This window comes from Ahaetulla prasina, chromosome 1, assembly GCF_028640845.1.
Source record: "Ahaetulla prasina isolate Xishuangbanna chromosome 1, ASM2864084v1, whole genome shotgun sequence".
In the NCBI taxonomy this organism is placed as follows: domain Eukaryota; kingdom Metazoa; phylum Chordata; class Lepidosauria; order Squamata; family Colubridae; genus Ahaetulla; species Ahaetulla prasina.
This window is the reverse complement of record NC_080539.1, coordinates 49,140,190-49,152,987: the sequence shown is the minus strand read 5'-3', so window position 1 is coordinate 49,152,987 and position 12,798 is coordinate 49,140,190. Positions and strand designations below refer to the sequence as shown.

Below are 12,798 nucleotides of genomic sequence, written 5' to 3'. Positions count from 1 at the left end.
GAAATAGGTTTAAAAGGAATTTAATTAGATTCATCAAGTTCAAATCTAAAATTATTCTCCTAGCATTTTTAGAGTGTTTGAAAAGAATTTGTTGTGTATAATGTTAAGGTTAAATATATAGTATGGATGAGATTCCTTTATTATTAAACAAAGTCACTGTATTCCTTAGATGTAAATTGGTGGTGATTGATAAGAATGAAATGGCTGAACTTGATTCACGTGAAAGCAAGTTGAAACTTGTAATCAATCTTTTTACAAAATACATTAAGCAATAAAAGGGTTTTCATAAATCCATAAAATCTTCTACTTATCCATTCCTGTTCTGAACAAATTTATCATCATGCTTCTAAATATAATAATACAAAAATAGAAGAAAGATAGAAAGCCAAAAACTGTTAACACCTTTTTGAAACCTTTAAATAGAGTTTTAACTATGGATTTAAGGTAGCAGTGATTGATTTCTTACTGTAAAGAGGAAATGGGATTCTTTTGACTGCTAAAAAAAATTAATTCAACTCAATCTGTATCCATCAAACACTATTTGTTTTTCTAATGTTATGAAGCAACTGAAAATAAAGTTCAGATTTGGTAAGTCAAAAGTGCTCTTTTGCTTGCTGACAAAGTCATGGCAAAATTTCGGAGGGCTTGAGTGGCTTTAAGCTCGCATTCAGATTAAGACTCTGAGACACAAGATATAATAGATAGGAATCTTTATTGTTGGACATTTTTGGCATAACTAATATGTCAATTTCTCTCAATTTATGTTTCACAACTTTTATTGTGCTTTTGTTGATTGGCTGCTTTGCTGATTTTGCTGCAACAAACTGAGCTAGTTCTGCTTCTTTGGACTTTGTAAAGTAGAGAACATTCCTTTTTTTTTTAGTATATCAAATAAACCCTTTAGACTTTTTTACTAGAACAGCAAGATATTCCACACAGCTAGAACTATCATAGCACATATTCATATACAAATGTGAAAATCTGAGCTGCTGCAATGGAAATGATTCATTGGCTGGTTGATCTGTGTTTGATAGAAGGCAACATTTGTTAACTCAAGTTTGAACTGTGGGGTCCTGAGTGCTCACTGTGGTTGGTGTTTTTCTTGCAGCCATTTCATTACCAAACTAGGTAACATCATCAGTGCAGTGATCTGTATTCTAATACAAAGATAAAAAGAGTATAATAAGACTGCCTATCTGTGCCATCTTTACTATCACATTTTGAGGCTTCTGATCAAAGACTTGTATCATGTAATGTTCAGCAGCAGGAAATGCAGCTCTCTTGAATTCCATGCTACAAAGGAATATGGATCTTCATATGCAGCCCCCACAGAAGTCCTTTAAATGATTGCATGAGTCATCTATAAATGTGAGTGGGGTTGAAGCCTTTATCCCCCTTCCTTCTATCATACATGGACACATTGCAGGACCAGAGCTTTTTGCAGTGATCTATTCATCTCAGGAGATAACTAGCTAGACCTATAAGAAAACTCTCGCTATTGGAATGAATCCTTAGCTATTCAGTTTGTCTAGCTTTCGACTCACGAAGTCCACACTGATAGCTTCAAAAAAAATATGAACAAAATGCTTCCAGAACTGTACTGCTATTGAATACCATGGCTCGCTGGATGCATGATATAGATGATGATGAAGAAGAAGAAGAAGAATATATATATATATATTCTCTCTCTCTCTGTATATATATATTTATCTCTGTGTGTATGCATATATATATATATATATATATATATATATATATATATATATATATATATATATATATATATATATATATATTCTCTCTCTCTGTATATATATATATTCTCTCTCTCTGTATATATATATATATTCTCTCTCTCTCTGTATATATATATTCTCTCTCTCTCTGTATATATATATTTATCTCTGTGTGTATGCTTAGCTGATGAACAACACCTAAAACCCGAACTAGACACTCTCACTAACGTACTAACATCCAATGGATTCCAAAGAAATAAGATTACCAAGCTAATCCAAAAAGAACCCCCCACTAAAATCCAAGACAGCGAACAAGAAAACGGCACAGCCCTCCTCCCATATATAAAAGGCACCACAGACAGAATCAGCAAGATCCTCCACAAACACAACATCAAGACAGCATTCTGCACAAACAGAAAAATATCCACCATCCTAAGAAACCCCAAAGACAAAATTGAGTTAGAAAATCAAGGAGTATATGAAATCCCATGCACCGCCTGCCCCACCACATACATTGGACAAACCAACAGAAGAATAAGTGCACGCATTGAAGAACACAAGAACTCATTCAAAAAAGAGGAGCCAACTTCTTCCCTGGTCCAACACTTTAAAGTCACAGGACATGATATTGACTTTAAAAAGACCAGAACTATCGCCAAAACTGAACACTTTAACAACAGAATAATCAGAGAAGCCATTGAGATAGAAAACGCCCACACAGCATGAACAAACGAGATGACACCTCCGCCTACCAGCCATTTGAAACCCACCCTTATTGACAAACGAGTCCCTAACACGAGGAATGACACCAGACCCACACTCACAAGGTCCACACAGGATGTCACCACCGCACATCCACCCAGAAAGCAGACCCAAACCCACACTGATAGCTTCAAAAAATATGAACAAAATGCTTCCAGAACTGTACTGCTATTGAATACCATGGCTCGCTGGATGCATGATATAGATGATGATGAAGAAGAAGAAGAAGAATATATATATATATATTCTCTCTCTCTCTGTATATATATATTTATCTCTGTGTGTATATATATATATATATATATATATATATATATATATATATATATATATATATATATATATATATATATATATTTAGGTTTGCTGTATTTTCATTTACACAGCCTATATTTTCAAGAACATATTCAGAGTAACTTGGCAGAAGCATCAATTAATAGATGTCTATAATTGTAAATAGGGATATTTCTTTTGATTGTAGGAATGAAATTATGAAAATATGTTCTTTTGTTTGATCTCATTTCTTTAATATAAAAGGAGAAAAATGATGAAACAAGCAAGCAAACAGAAGGTTATACTTTCTGACTTAAAGGAAAAAATATGTTTGAGAGAAAAATCTGCCTGATAATATTGCTTTTTGATTTAGAAATCCTTTGCCTTAATCCTGGGAATTACATTGACAGCATGTGGCGGCATTCATATAACACAGTTATTGAATTCATTCATTTTCAGTGTACCATGAACTAACCAAGTCAGCTTGGTCTATCCAATGCATTAAGCCACAAAAAAGAAACAAAGCTGAACAACCACATAACTCCCAGTTCAACCCTGCAAAATTTCAGATGGGGCCACTAGGTCTTTAACTGGCTGGGATAAGGATTAGAGCTGTACATACTTCAAAATCATTCAGAAAAAATGCTTTGGACCTCACATGAGTACAACACTACTTGAATAACAGAATAATTTACATGTTGCACAGTACATGTGGTAAAGTATGACTAGGGTTTTTTTTCCTAACTACTTGCATAAGGATTATTCTTTATATTATTCAGGTTGTCTTGTATTCTTGTATGGACTGCACCAGTAGAGGCTAAACCAGTTTTGTTGTATAAATGATGTACAATGACAATAAAGTCTTTGAACTTTAACTTAAAAGAGTTAGAAGGTCTGTGTGGAAGTGGAAGTGGAGGTATTCCAGTCCAACCCGCTGCTTAAGCAAGAGACCCTCTACCATTTCAAATGGTTGTCCAAGTTCTTCTTAAAAACCTCCAGTGATGGAGCACTCACAACTTCTGAATGTCTAAGGAGATTCTCAATCATTTCACTGATTAATTGTTCTCACTGTCAGGGCATTTCTTCTTATTCTATTCATTGAAACAGCCTGAATTTCTGTGCAAGCTGGGCGGTGGGGTGGGGAGAGATGGCTGCTTTCCTAAGTCAACTTCGGGCCTCCGGCAAGATGCTATAGTTATTCTGCTCCTTCTTACTCTGGCAAGCTAGCTTTATTTTAATTTTCTCTTCCGCCAGAGACCAAGATTTTGATACAGCTCTTGGTCACAGGTAATTAATCTGCATCAGCAATGCACAAGGAACGCTGCATCTGGCGACAAGGCTCCCTTGCTGGAGCAGATTATTAGGCATGCCATTCACTTACTTTCTGTTAACCCTGTAGAAGAAAATACATGCTACATAATTCTTGATTAAATGCCCAACAGCCAGGGGCGGGGGTGGTGATGTTTCGGGTTCAGCTGACTAAAGAAGAACTCAGGACTATGTAAGCGACTCTTTCTTTCTGTGGCCATTTTCAGCCTGCCCTCAGGCTTCCTTTTGAGGCATCACCGGGTTAAAAATATTCTCCTGGAAGGTATCATTGCCACACTGCTGCAGATGTCACTGACTTAGCACTTTCTGGAGGATCTATTAAAAGTAATGCCATTAATTACTTAGCATGTCATCGCAGGACTGCCTTCCAGTGGTTTCAAATGGCATATTCTCTGCTGCCCCAAATTAATCACCTCCTGGGTTAAACTGGAGGGGGAGGGGGAGAGAGAGAGATAATAGAGAGATAAATAAATTAGAGATAGATAGATAGATAGATAGATAGAAATAATGTATATGTATATGTAGATATAGATATAGATATAGATTATAGATGACTGTGTCAAAAAGCATATCCAAAAGTGCCAATATTGTTAATCTAAAATTATTAAGGAAAGTAATAATGAAAAGTAACCTAATCACCCAAGGCCACAGATGTTAAAGGACAGCAGTTGTTGTTCCTGAACTTTTTGGCACTTTCTCTCTTTTGAAGAGACAGAGTGAAAATGTAGGATATGACCAGGATGATCCTGAGGGAGGGTCAAATGCATCATCAGTTTTGAATCCCTTCATACCCACATAGATCTAAGTCCAGCCCACCTTGAATTCCATTAAATATTATCTACCACCAATTTGCTTTGACCATTAGCAGTTCAGATTCTTGTAGACAGCATGCAATAATGCTGTCTACAATAATGCTCCTGATTTCCTAAGCTTGACTGAAAATGTCAAACTATCATCCTGCCTCTCAGGTGTTATTTGGTGCCCTTCCATTAATCCTGCAACTCTGAACAAAGATCTTGTTCCAGGCTTTATATATATATTTAGGTTTGCTCTATTTTCATTTACACAGCCCATATTTTCAACAACATATTCAGAGCAACTTGGCAGAAGCATCAATTAATAGATCTCTATAATTGTAAATAGGGATATTTCCCCTCATTGTAGGAATGAAATTATGAAAATATGTTCTTTTGTTTGATCTCATTTCTTTAATATAAAAGGAGAAAAATGATGAAACAAGCAAGCAAACAGAAGGTTATACTTTCTGACTTAAAGGAAAAAATATGTTTGAGAGAAAAATCTGCCTGATAATATTGCTTTTTGATTTAGAAATCCTTTGCCTTAATCCTGGGAATTACATTGACAGCATGTGGCGGCATTCATATAACACAGTTATTGAATTCATTCATTTTCAGTGTACCATGAACTAACCAAGTCAGCTTGGTCTATCCAATGCATTAAGCCACAAAAAAGAAACAAAGCTGAACAACCACATAACTCCCAGTTCAACCCTGCAAAATTTCAGATGGGGCCACTAGGTCTTTAACTGGCTGGGATAAGGATTAGAGCTGTACATACTTCAAAATCATTCAGAAAAAAATGCTTTGGACCTCACATGAGTACAACACTACTTGAATAACAGAATAATTTACATGTTGCACAGTACATGTGGTAAAGTATGACTAGGGTTTTTTTTCCTAACTACTTGTATAAGGATTATTCTTTATATTATTCAAGTTGTCTTGTATTCTTGTATGGACTGCACCAGTAGAGGCTAAACCAGTTTTGTTGTATAAATGATGTACAATGACAATAAAGTCTTTGAACTTTGAATTTAAAAGAGTTAGAAGGTCTGGGTGGAGGTGGAGGTGGAGGTCTTCCAGTCCAACCCGCTGCTTAAGCAAGAGACCCTCTACCATTTCAAATGGTTGTCCAAGTTCTTCTTAAAAACCTCCAGTGATGGAGCACTCACAACTTCTGAATGTCTACAGAGATTCTCAATCATTTCACTGATTAATTGTTCTCACTGTCAGGGCATTTCTTCTTATTCTATTCATTGAAACAGCCTGAATTTCTGTGCAAGCTGGGCGGTGGGGTGGGGAGAGATGGCTGCTTTCCTAAGTCAACTTCGGGCCTCCGGCAAGATGCTATAGTTATTCTGTTCCTTCTTACTCTGGCAAGCTAGCTTTATTTTAATTTTCTCTTCCACCAGAGACCAAGATTTTGATACAGCTCTTGGTCACAGGTAATTAATCTGCATCAGCAATGCACAAGGAACGCTGCATCTGGCGACAAGGCTCCCTTGCTGGAGCAGATTATTAGGCATGCCATTCACTTACTTTCTGTTAACCCTGTAGAAGAAAATACATGCTACATAATTCTTGATTAAATGCCCAACAGCCAGGGGTGGGGGTGGTGATGTTTCGGGTTCAGCTGACTAAAGAAGAACTCAGGACTATGTAAGCGACTCTTTCTTTCTGTGGCCATTTTCAGCCTGCCCTCAGGCTTCCTTTTGAGGCATCACCGGGTTAAAAATATTCTCCTGGAAGGTATCATTGCCACACTGCTGCAGATGTCACTGACTTAGCACTTTCTGGAGGATCTATTAAAAGTAATGCCATTAATTACTTAGCATGTCATCGCAGGACTGCCTTCCAGTGGTTTCAAATGGCATATTCTCTGCTGCCCCAAATTAATCACCTCCTGGGTTAAACTGGAGGGGGAGGGGGAGGGGAGGGGGGAGAGAGACTTTCAGCAGATAAGCAGGGAGATTTTGCATGTATGGAGCAGTCCAGAATCTATTACCAGGCTGTGCAGCGTAGGCAGCTGCCTGCAGGGAGAGCCTCGCATTCGACAAAGAGAAGGAGATGGTGAGGATAGCTTTTTGGATTCTTCAGCTGCTCCCCTCTACTGAAAGGAAAGATGGAGATAGGCAATCCAATGGTCACCTAATTTAGTCTGTTTTGCCTCAACAATCAGCTTGACCCATATTTTTGGTTGCCAGAGGTAACGCACAAAATGGTTCTCTAGAGTCTAGATTCTAGCCCATGCAGTCGCTCCCATGTCTTGTAGGTGAATTGTAAATAAGGATGATCTTCAAGCATACCAGAAACACAGGTTATTTTAGGGGTCCAGGATAGCTTACTTCTTGTGCTCAGCTTTGTCTCTTCAATAGAGAAGAACAGTAAAAAAATTGACGAGGGTTACTTATCAATTACTATCTGAGCTGTCCTTTCATTTTTCAAATGTCTGTCTGTCTTCCTTCCTTCCTTCCTTCTTTCTTTTTCTTCCTTCCTCTTCCTTCCTTCCTTCCTTCCTTCCTTCTCAAATGTATAAGGGTGCCCATCTATCCAGTGAAACTCTGGCCAGCAAACTAAATATAGAAAACATTAACAATCATAAAACATACTAAAATACCCCCAATCATTAGACATCACAAAAGGCAGCCTCTCCATATATCCAAAGCATATAGCCCCAGAATATGGCTGGCACCAATACCAAAAGACCAGGAGGGTCAGAGCCATCCGAAGGCTGTTCCATGAGGCAGGTGCCATCACAGAGAAGATACACATCCTAGGATCCACCATGTGAGACTGCTTCACTGAGGGGGCCTGGAGCAGATCCTCTCTGCCAATCCAACAGGCAGCATTGCCTCCCCATGAGGGAGAGCCAGTGGTGGGTTTTTTTTCTTTTTTTCTTTTTTTTTTACATTTATATCCCACCCTTCTCCGAAGACTCAGGGCGGCTTACAGTGTGTAAGGCAATAGTCTCATTCTATTTGTATATTTACAAAGTCAACTTATTGCCCCCCCCCAACAATCTGGGTCCTCATTTTACCTACCTTATAAAGGATGGAAGGCTGAGTCAACCTTGGGCCTGGTGGGATTCAAGCCTGCAGTAATTGCAAGCTGCTGTGTTTTAATAACAGGCTATCTTACAGCCTGAGCCACCAGATTGTCCCTGGTTCGAACCGGTTCGCAAGAACCGATAGTAAAACTGGCAGGAGGCTCCACCCACCGACCCGGATGTCATCAGGAAGCTTCTGCACATGCCCAGAAGCGCACGCGCAAGCAAAGGAAGCATGCGCATGCGGCCCCATTGCAAACTGGTAGTAAAGGTAAGTAGAACCCACCCCTAGGGAGAGCCAGTCCCACAAATAATCTGGCTTCGTGTCTTACAAGGTATAAAGGTAGCAACTAGTACCTTGAATTGTACCTGGAAACCTACTGGGAGCCAGTGCAGTTCATGTAGCAATGTTGTTATGTGGGCATACCTTGGTGCACCCAATACTATACATGTCACTGCATTTTGGACTAGCTAAAGCTTCCAAATGCTTTTCTTACTTTCCAAAAACCAAGAAAGATATACTGAAGTTCTTCTAAGCAGTTTCCTTTATTATTCCTCACTTATAGACAGAAGTCTATAAGAACTAAAGCAGTATAAACAGTATAAAGTATAAACATATACTCTGAGATAGAGGAGCCAACTTAACTGTCTTTCTCTACACCAGCTACCTAAACTTCACTGTCTTTGGAATTTACTCCCTTCCTCCCTGGAATCCAAACTACATTCCATCACATTTTTCTAAGAGTTCTTCCCCTTGAAAGGGTCAGTCCTGGCTTTAGGGTGGTTGAAGATGCTCTCCCATTGCCAGGATTGATTCAGCTGGTAGCAAGTAGACTGCAAGAGGACACCAGCACCACCTTATCTGCAAAATGTATTGGACTGGTTCTGGCTTTCCAGTTTGTAGGTTCCATTTTGTGTTTCTCTAGAATCTTGATGTCAACCACTGAAGCTTCCTTCTGTGGGCAGGCATATGGCAAAAAATGAAGGAACGGGAGTTTCATCGTATGCTCAGCCCATGAAGTTAATCAAAATCTGAGACACCGGCTCATAATCTTTTATGTGAAAACCCAGAGCAGCATCAATATTCCTGGTGGTGAGAGCTGTACAGCTGTAGAACAGTCTACTATGGACATAGAGTAGATTTACTCTATGAGGTTCTTAAGAAGAAGGTGAATAATATCATCAGCTTTCCAGCATATTTCAGAGGATTGGAGATAATCTTGGTGGTACCCATCTCTAAACCCTATGATGTTATTTTCTGGCTACCTTAAAAACATGACTGCAAAAGTTAAAGTCTGTTGCATATGTGCATTTTGTTGCAGGGGTAGGCATGTTTCCTCTTCCTTTACTCTTTTACTGATACATGAATTAAACCCCTCCATCCTCCTCTTGCCCTTCTCACATGGTTTGTTTCAGACAACCCCACTGCTACCAGCATGTACATGTTTAGCTCTGAAAATATTTATCTGGGTTTCAAAATTACAACCTGAAAAGCAGCACCTGGGATTGGCCACCAAGTCATGTGCAGAAAAGCTGTGAGTGCAGAGGTCTCTCATTCGTGAATGAAAGATGGCTGGATTTTGCTCTCCTTGCCTGGGTAAGTGAGCACTAGTTCATTTTGGATTCACAGGGATTGGCTTAGTCCCTCCCTGAGGAAGTGGTGGGAAGTCTAAAGCTGTAGCTGGAAATGTCCTAACAGTTATACTGAGAAACAAGTGGGAGGCAGAAACTCCAAAATAACTTGATTGCCGTAGAGCTAAGAAACAATACTTTGACTGACAAAATACAAGGACAAAGAAAAGCCATTAAGTTGCACTTTGCTAAGGGGAAAAAAGGCTCTGGGGCAGGAGGAGGCAGGGCATATTTGTTGAAAACAAGAGAGAAATCCTTCATGTCTACTTGAAGAAAGCACTAAGAAAGCACATTCTAATATTCCTGGCAGGACATAAACAGGATCCTGCTCCACTTCTTTTCTTTTTAAAATGTTACAAAATGATCTGTGCCTGCAATCTTTTACAGTAATCAGTTAATGGATATTGCAGAGGGCAGGGGTGTCAAACTTGATTTCATTGAGGGCTGCATCAGGGTTGTGTTTGACTTCGTGGGGAGGGGGCAGCTTGACATCACTCGGGTCAGGGGCACCAGTGGTGGCCCAAGTGCTCTGCCAGCAAAAACGGGCTCCCAATCTCCGTTTTTGGCTGGGATGGCCTCCTGCAACCCTCTGCCAGCGAACATGGAGCTCAGGAGGGCCGCATGCCACACGCCCTCCCAAGCTCCATTTTTGCTGGCAGAGGCACTGTGGGCTGGTCCTTTGCTGTTTCCAGGGTGGCCCTGTGGACCAGATCTAAGCACCCTGCTGGCTGGATCTGGCCCATGGGCCTTGAGCTTGACACCCCTGGCATAGGGGAAATTTCTTTGTATAAAAGGATTAAAAGGCTAGTACAACCATTGGAACATTCTCCTTGGAAGAGCCTCTTATAGCATCTCTTTTCTGCTGAAAGAAGCCTTTGTTCTTTGCAGATGGAATGTCATTTCCACTTTCTAGGACCACAGAGTGCCACACTCTCTGTTTTGAGAGGTTTGCATAATTTCAGTGTCATATGCAAGTATGCCAGTCGGGGAAGAATGACACGGAAAAAACCTTGAATAGGAGACTTGTGTGTCTGTTGCTGAGATTATTGCCAGATGCTCACAGCTGGGCAATTTCCAGACTCCTCCTCCCTTCTTAGTGTCATTTTTTCCCAACTTGTCTGGGCAGCCTTCAAGCAGAAAACAGTCCTTGAGGGAAGTAGGCACATGACCTCCTGCCTTCAACTCTTTAAAGAAAGAAAAGGTAGAGATTGCTCTAAATCAAGCTGAATTCCTGGCAATCATAGTATTTCTGAGCAAAAATACAAAAGTCGTTTGTCTTTGCCATCTTCCAAGATATTTTTTTTCATCCTCCTCCTCTAGTTAAGAACCCTGAGATTTCCCGCTGTTCCTCCACCCAAGTACCTAACCTGTTCCATCATCGTTCTGTATCCAAACTGCAGGAGTTTCTGGGAATAATACTGGAGCTCTCTTGTTTGTAGTTTCTTCATATAATCAACAATGCATTGTTTCTTTAAATAGAAATTTGTGACGACATAGGGAAGCAAGGGAATCCACCTACCCTATAAGAATTCAGCACATGTACTGTTTCCCAGTTGTGTTTATTCAAATATAGATTTTTGCTGCCCTCTGCTGGGCAGTACAGATGAAGATCACGGTCAAAGTGATTTATTATTAGCACTCTAAAACAGGGGTCTCCAACCTTGGCAACTTTAAGCCTGGAGGACTTCAACTCCCAGAATTCTTTGCCAAGGTTGGGGACCCCTGCTCTAAAAGATAGCATTGGGATTCCTTCTTAAGGACTGTACAGCTAAGGCTATAATGCTGCCTGTGGTTTTTTTTCTTTTTGGTTTCTTTTAAGTAAGTGAGGAGGCTGTGTCTAACATCCCTAATGTAAGCAAATAGTTGCTACCAACTATTGGTAACTATTGTTACTGACTCTTATGAATGGAAAATGAAAACACGCAATTTAAAAGGTTCAAGTTATAGAAAGCCACTTAAAATGCAACTCTTCATGGTGTACCTTCATGCTCCAGTGTACTAAAAATCCCGCAGGTCTCTAATATAATTAAATAGAAATAAATCAGTATAAATTAACTTTCAGACCTCCAATCAGGAGACGCAGAAGCAGAGCCTTAATCTGAAAGACAAATTAAAGGATTTTTGTGACCACCTGAAGAAATATAGACATCCTGTATCCCAAACAACGTTCTGGACTTTCCCATTTATCATACAAGATATTATGATATGTTGCTTTACCTGTTCGGTATGTATGTGTCATGGCCTGATCTCAAGATGCCTCCTCAAACAAGAACCAGGAAGAGGCATCTCATACAACAGCCCAGGCCCTGTAGGTTCAGTAGAAACAAGTAGGCTCAACAGAAACACACAGCCTGAACCTCACAGCCACTTCATATTCTACCTGGCCTTCAGCCAGCAAAAAAGGCAGTCACACTGCAGGCATATAAACAGGGTGACAAGGAAGATCAAAGACTAGCAAAGATCAAAGGAATATTAGGTGGAAGCAAAATGAGGAAGGAAACAGTAACATGTAGGCCTCAGGGCTAACTTGATCTATAGGTTAATGGACTGAGAAACCTAACATTTCAGGAATGTAGAAATAATGATAGCAAGACTTTCTAATCTTTTTTCTGTAGGAATACCTCCTATCAGTTACAGTCAGTAAACTATATCTCGATGTAAAACTTATCACAAAACGTATAGGCCTTCTTAGCCTGTTCAAGTTGATCCTTCAGGACATTTGGTACTTCTTAGTTCTGGTCTGCTGCTGGCCCATAATTCAATGGTGGAAAGAGGCAGCTCAACTATTGTTCTGATGTAGTACTTGTTTGCTCCATTTATCCATCAACTGAGAAGAAAATGAAACCTTCGGCAATCCTTTCCCATTCTGGGTATCATGTGGTGGATCAGTTTCTCCTCCCATCTACAAATAAATTGCCAAAATTTCATCAGATACCAGCTGAGAATACTGAAACTGAAGGAGGCATGTTAGTCCTGCTGTCCAGTTTAATAAGAGAAAAAGTTAAATCACACACCAATCCCAGAGTATTCAAAATAGTCTCCTTCTCAAAGTATGTGTAAGCAATAGCATATTGGAAATTTGTAAGGAGTGTGTGTGTGTGTGTGTGTGTGTGTGTGTGTGTGTGTGTGTGTGTGTGTTTAAACATGGCTAAAGAGATATTGGGATTTAATTGAAATAAGTACAGTAAACTGGGAATTCCAAAGATGCTTTTTCGTGAGG

General features: G+C 39.6%; 1 protein-coding gene across 1 annotated transcript in view; it reads right to left on the bottom strand.

Annotated features, from left to right (window-relative positions):
- Window positions 1-754: 754 nt before the first annotated feature.
- SLC22A7 (solute carrier family 22 member 7) overlaps window positions 755-12,798 on the bottom strand; it is a 35,950-nt gene continuing 23,906 nt past the window's right edge. The window contains exon 11 of the mRNA XM_058165179.1: window positions 755-1,157. The gene's annotated coding sequence lies outside the window, so the exon portion shown is untranslated. The remainder of the gene's footprint in view (window positions 1,158-12,798) is intronic.